We start from the raw sequence: 7199 nt of genomic DNA, 5'->3' as shown, positions 1-7199 counted from the left end.
AAGATGTCTGTTTTGCTCCCACTTACATAGTTGGTGTCTTACCTGGATTTTAAAAGAAGCAGAGTTTGGATTGTGGACTTGCAGGTCTTTGCTTGTGTTACAGGTTCTTTTTGGATTTTAAAAGAAGCAGAGTTTGGATTGCGGACTTGCAGGTCTTTGCTTGTGTTACGGGTTCTTTCCTCTTAAAATTTTATGTTAGTCATTCACAACCCAACTTCCCTGTTTAATAAGAAAACAAAAAAGAAAGGAATGTTGAGTAAATGATAGGTAGGCTGTATATACAGTGAAGATACGTTTTGTTTTGCACAAGAATTTCATTCTTTAACTGTAAAGATGCAGCTTTTTCTGTTTGTTTCTGTACTGTTATAATCGGGTAGATGCACAAAAGCACCAGCTTTCTGCTCCATACGGATTCGCTCCCTTCTTAGTGCTCTCTCTGATCGCAGTCTCAGCCTTCCATTTGACAGCTCAGTTGTTGCGAAGATGATTGGGATGTCAGCCGCAGAAGGTTAAGAACATAAAGTGAAAAACTAGCAGCAGGAGCTGATATAATCTTGGGTAATGAGAAATCCTATTCTAAGATACAGAGAGATCTTACCAAAAAGACCTGTGCTAAGCAGCGGGGAGAGGTATGGGTTTATCTCTAGGCAGGTATTGCAGAGAATGCAAGAGCTGAATTGTATGAATTTTTGCTATGCTGCAGTACTTGGCAAATCTAGTTTAAACTAGTTTTTAATAATACAAAAATTGAAAATATAAATGCCATGCAAAAAAATAAATAGCTGGGTTCAGACAGTGTAAAATCTTTGCCAGGCTCGTCCCACAGTGGTGGTTAACGTTCCTGAGAGAAGGGAGCTATTGTTCTGCCTCCCCTTTGCCCAGTGATGCTGGGCTTGGTGAAGGAGGGTTTGTGTTCCTGAAAGCTGGTCTGCTTTTTTTCGACTGTATCAGTTGCTCCAATGAAAGCATATCACTTCTCCCTACAGAGCTTGTCTTGCTGAAGTTACTGTTTCTGCTTTCATCTGACTGACTGGGATGGTGCTCCTGTCTTCCTCCAGCAGCTGAAAAAGTTCTTGCAGACCGTAGGGAGCAGAACATGCTCCATCACCCTGTGTAACTGCAAAGACCAGTCACCCCTGCTGCAGGGGACCCAACCCAGCCCAAAAGGTCGTAGTTACAATCTGCAGTACAAGAAGAGCTAAAGAAAGGGGAAACGTGAGCCCTTTTCATTGTTTTAGTTGCAAGGCAGTTACTAACCCTTTCAAATTTTAGTCTTTGTCATTTCCCTCTAGTAGGTGCATAAGAAAGCTCCCTTTCCTGTTTCAGTCTGCCCTTTCTGTATAAACTATAATTATGCCATATTTTAGGGAATTCTGGAATTGAGACAGTAGTTGTATTCACTGCTCACATATATATATTGACCTCAGCCAGTCTTGCTTTTTTTTTTTTTACCTAGGGACCCTTGACTGCCTTCCAATCCAGAAAAAAAATAAAAATTGTTTAAAATACAGGAGGAGTCAGGTTAACCTGAATTAAGAGGTAATTTGCCAGCTCAGGCATTGCACGTGGCTTCCCAGCTGCACTAGCTGGGTACCTAATAGGCACAATGTGCTGCCTTTACAAGGGAAAGGCAGGAACAGGCATGGACAGATTAAACCTAATGTAATGAAAGTAAATTATGGATTTAGAAGCAAGTGGTGGGGATGATCCAAAGGTTGCTTGGGGATTAGCATTGCAAAGATATATTCTGATTTGTTAGGGGCTCCACTGGAATATGAATACAAGCCTTTCATTTGAAGGCACGTGGTTATAGTTAAGGAGCTCCAGGAAGTCCAGCACGGCCGTGTGGGTAACTGGCACATGCGGGCTAGCAGTGTGTCAGAAAAGAGCAGGATTATTTTTAGAACTGTAGACGGCTGTGTCACATCCAGGAAGTGCAGGGAGGAGATCTCTGGTTGAAGCACAGCACAAGAATGTAATTTTTAATTACCTTGGCACAGAAAATGGTTGTATTTTTTACTTTCTTATGAAGCAGAGGCTGAGAAGCAAACTTGTTTAAAGGAGCTGTGTTCTGATCTGGCGAAGCACATGGAGTAAGCATGGCTACTGGGACCACAGAACAGAGGTGGCTGTGATATTAAAAAAAAAAAAAAAGGGAAGAAAAAAAGTGAGACAGTGGATTAAGAGACAACTGAGAGGAGTGTGCAGCACATATACATCTAGGCAGGTTTTTAAATGTGAGGTCTAAGTTTAGATGCTTAACTCCACAATTAGGCATCTGAATAGCAGGGCCAGATTTGTCAGTGTGAACTTCTTCCCTTTCAATTGTACTTAATGGAGAACAGCATGTGCTCAGCATTTCCAGAAATGAAGATGCATAGTTGACAAGTTTGACATTTATTTTTTTTTGGTCTCCAAATAGATTAGGTATGCTATTTAACAAAGAAACTGAGTCCTTGTTCTGCTTCCTTACTCTGTCCGTAATGTTTTTAATCCTCCTCACTCTGGGGAAAAAGAAACCATTTGCACACTTTTATTTTCTGTTGTGTAACTGACTAGAGTGACTGAATAGGTTTTGTTTTACAATACACTGGAGCTGCATATTAAAAACTTTGATTAATATCTTGTAATTTATCTACATGTGCACGTGTCAATTCCACTCAGGTTTCTGACTCTGAGCTGAATTGAAAAAGCCATGCTTGTATTATACAGCATCAACTATATATATACCTCTATATATAGAGAGAGATATCTCTTTCTGAAATAAAGCACTTCTCCCCAAGGAGTGGAAAGGCAATGTTAAGGTCTTCTGGGATCCACAGTGGTTTACTTGTTAAATGGATATCTCGTGGTGGTTAGTCAAAAATTGGTCTCCCATTCATTAAACCAGTTGAGAGGAGAAACTGACAGTGGTGGTCATACGTCCTTTAGGCAGTTACAATTACGATACATTATGAAAACACTATCTCACTTTTTTGAGTGGTAAAATGATTCTTCTGATCAGGATTAACAATGTACCAATGTTTTTTATCTAGTGTCATTTCCCAGAGACTTCTTCCCCACTTCTTCAGCTTTTCCTCAGGTGCAGTTTGCATAAGACTTTGGTCTACAGGTAGAAAAAAAGAGGGAGAGAGATGTAGTAGGATTTGTTTCCCGAACAGAGCCCAAGCAAAACTTTCCCATAAAGGCTACTTTGATTCATGGCTCATTGCCTGCCTCTGCAGCCTCCCATGGACTGACAACTCTCTGTTCTCCTTGTCCCCTCTATAAAGGGAAGATCTTTGGAAGGTTTGTATGTGGGTCCTATTTTTCAGTCTGCTCTATTTAGCTGAACCAGTCGGTGCTACGTCAGCTATTTCTGCTTCTGTGAAGACAGCTTTACTCATTTGAGAGCCTATAATAATTCACAGGGTGTCACACAAATCAGAAATCAGTGGCATGTTATTTTTAAGGGCTGGTTAATTTTCTAATCAGTTACTTGTCCCTAAGCAAGCCAGGATTTAAATATCTTGTAATTAAGAATTCTCAGTGTTTTCACTGAGTGTAAAAGTAAGATAAGCAGTCTCCTGATCTCCAGAGTTTCCTTTTAAAAATTGATGAAAATCAATGCATACAAAGATATCTAAAGAAATTATTATAGGATGTGACATCCTTATTGATTAATGGGATTTAACATTTTGGGGCTAGGAATGACTAAAATGAAACAAACTTCTGGAAAGACTTTTCTGCAAAAGTAGCTTGATGGGATTGGGTTGTAGCAGAATTAGCAGCCAGGGACATTGGGCTCTAAAGAGGCATCGCTTGCATTGAAAACTGGAACCAAAACCTAATAAAAATGGAGAGCTGATATGCATATATAAAGCATAGATAAAACCATAACGTTTCCTTAGTTTTACCGCAGTCATCTTTTTGGTCTTGCATAAAATAATTGCATGGCTGCAAGGACCAAAAGGACTCCTAACTCTTACGCCATGTGCACATGCTGACAGTGATGTGAGCCAGTTCTGCTCCCCAGCTACTTGCCGCTTCTCCTCTTCCAGAGACGATTGTCCTTTCTTGTCTGTGTCAGCAAAGAGCAATGTGTGCCCATGCCATGGTCTCCCTTAGAGGCAGTCATTTGTGTAACCGCTTAACATGCCAGACTCTGAACTGAACCCACTGAGATGTGGTAGTGATCCCTCCAACTCACTGCGTTGTAAAGGCAGGAACTTCTGCTAAGAAAGTACCATCAACAGCAGAGGGAAGTCATATCTTGAGCTGGAGCAACTTTATTTGGTAGAGCTGCTTGATCAAAGCTGTAATAACAACAGCAAATCATGCCTGCTAGTAGGCAAAGAAGTATCAAGATCATCATTTTGGAACTGTGTGGGGAAAAAGCTTTGAAAGTGATTGGAAAGATTAGCCACAAGATGAAAAAGGGTCTCACTTCTCAGTCTTTTATCAAAAAGTTGCCACAGTAAAATGTGTGTATTTGCTATCACAAAGGAAATTCCCTTCATATCCGCACAAGTGGAATGCAAAATACACAGCTGAGACATGCTCTCTACAGATGTTAGGAGGTACATTTCCAAAGCAGCTTTCACAGAAGAGAACAGGTTCAGCTTGAAGTACAGAGTAAATTAGCTATTAAAACAGAATGAATGGCCTGCAAATTACCATCAGAAGTGTCTTCATCGGTACAATCAGCCCAACTTATCTTGCAAAGAAAGCTTTCAGCTCCTTTGCAACACAGGAAAAGCTAGCTAGGGCTAGCTAAAGTAATTAGCAGTGGTAACATGTAGTCTTCACCCCAAGCAAGACCTGAGGGTAACTTCTGGGAATCTGTACCTAGTTCTGTCACGGGAGATACTGCAGGGGCTTATCAGCCCAGGTGACTGATACTGCAGAACACTGAAGGTGTGGTTAGATGATAAGGAAAAGACCACTGAATGGCTCCCTGCCTTCAGAAGGGGTTATTTCCCCATTTCCACCTCCAATTCTCTGCATCCAGCTGTGTGTCCATGCTGCTTTCCTTGTGATGTCTCCTGTGCTAATGTGACTGCATGATAAAGCAAGCTGATATACTAGCAGCAAATAAAAGCAAATATCCTGCTGTTGAATCAGCTAAATCTGTGGTCAAATGAGCCAAAGCCAGCTCAAAGAAATACTTGGCTGGGAATGCACAGCTCCTGGCAAGGCCATTGTTTCAATAGGGCTTAGATGGGCTCAGGACATTCTTTCAGTGAGATATGTGATGGGCTCAGCTGCATCACCTAACCGCGCAAGGCGGCTGAGTCAATGCAACACCACACTGCTTCCAAAAAAAGGTCTTGCCATCAGAGCTTGCAGCCAGCAGTGAGGAGACAAGGAGGGGAACGGAACACCTCTTTTGGAAAGCCTCTTTCGCAGTGGTGTGCTCTGAAATGAGCCAAGCTTCCTGTAAGCTTCGCTTGCAGTAGTGCTGCCGCCTAAGCTAGCTGAAGCAGATCCCACCTTTTCCCCTGCCTACCTGTGTGCTACCATTCCTGTCGCATCCTGGCCCAGCCGCTGCGTAGCTACTCAGGACTACCTCAGGGAACTGATCTGCAGAAAAAAATGCATTATTTCTCAGGTGTGCCAGATCACTTTATCCGCTTTATGCCACAGATGCACAAATATCTGTGCCAGTATAACAGAAGGGGCAGCAAGAGGATGGAAGAGGTGGATGGGAACAGATCTCTCTGAAGTAGCATGCCAACCAAAGAAATGCATGCTGAATCTTCACTATCTCAGCATTAAACACAACCATTTTAGTCTGGCTGTGCAGCTGGGTAAGCCCCACAACTGATAGGTTTCTTTGAGCAGAGCAGGTATAGTAGATAACGTGGCTGATGAGGGATCAGGAAGAGGGTAAGACAGGCCCAAGTCAACGATTCTCTGCAGTTTTACCTGCATCCCATCTGGTAAGAAAGAGGAAATTAGATATTGTGGCATCTCCTGCATGGAATGAGTTAAAGATCAGGATAGGAAATGCTCTGCCAAAAGGGATGCTCTGTATTCTACCAGACCTTCTTCAGTAGATATTGGGGAAAACAAGTGTTCTCATGAATCTTCTGGAAACTCTGTATTTTGGCCAGAAGACCTGTGCTCTCAAATATCTCACTGCAGTGCATTCCTGGATATGTTTCCGTGAGGCTTGTTTTGCTTATGTGAGGAAACTGCAGCCTGTCTCCTGACAGCCAAGTCATGATGCAGCAATATCTTACAGACCTTCAATGGTGGATTTGGGATTTTTCCCTTGTGACTAACACTACTGTCACCGAAATTGGGAATAAACCTCTTAACACCAATGTAGTATTAAGAAGCAGGCATTCTCTTTATTGCAGCGCTGGATGCCTGGGGGATCGCTCCACCTAACGTGCATACCCAACTGTTACCGTGAACAGGTTATACAGATACAATTGATTACATATTCATTGTAATTCCCAGAATCAGGATGTATATTCATTACTTTTCCCTGAAATCATTTACATATGGTACTTCCCCTTCGGGCATGCGCAGTTAATTATGGGAAGGGTCTTCTGGGGTCTTTTAGGGCCCTCGGTGGTCATCCTCTGGTGTCTGCTGGATGACCTCCTTGTCTTGAGTTTGCGCAGTTCAGTCTCGTAGGTGTGGCAAGGGGGTTTTGAAGATTGTTGGGTACTTTTCAACATATCAGTGATTTATTATAGGTCTTGTGGATGCGCTCTCTGTCCTCTAAACAATTTGTCCAATTAATTTCTCTTTAATAAGTAACTACCTATAATGTCGGTGATCAATTAATTTCCCTTATAATGTCAGTGATCAATTAGTTTCTCTTTAATAAGTAACTTTCTACAATGTTGGTAACACTATCGTGGGGTATTTCTCTCAAGGTGTTCCACCATGCCAAGTCCCCTGTGGCGCTGGCTCATATCTGAACAGCATGGTGTTAAGGTAAGTAAGGTGGCTCAGAAGTCAAAGCCCAGTGCCTGCATCTCTCTCTAGGTGCGCAGAGGAAGGCAGAAGAAACCGCCAAGAAAAATGCACAGACTCAAAGCCACCACAGCTAAAAAGATTATTGTTAAATGACAGGGAAGATCTAAACTAAGAAGCTAAGATGGACCCTGTGGACCCAGCTGAACAAAGGAATGCCAAAAAGTCCATGCACTTGCTTTCTCTGGAGGCAAGAGATAACTGAGATATTAATACTTCAGCAGAAC

Source organism: Cariama cristata, unplaced genomic scaffold, assembly GCF_000690535.1.
Source record: "Cariama cristata isolate BGI_N322 unplaced genomic scaffold, ASM69053v1 scaffold13029, whole genome shotgun sequence".
Lineage (NCBI taxonomy): Eukaryota > Metazoa > Chordata > Aves > Cariamiformes > Cariamidae > Cariama > Cariama cristata.
Note: the sequence above shows the minus strand (reverse complement) of the source record.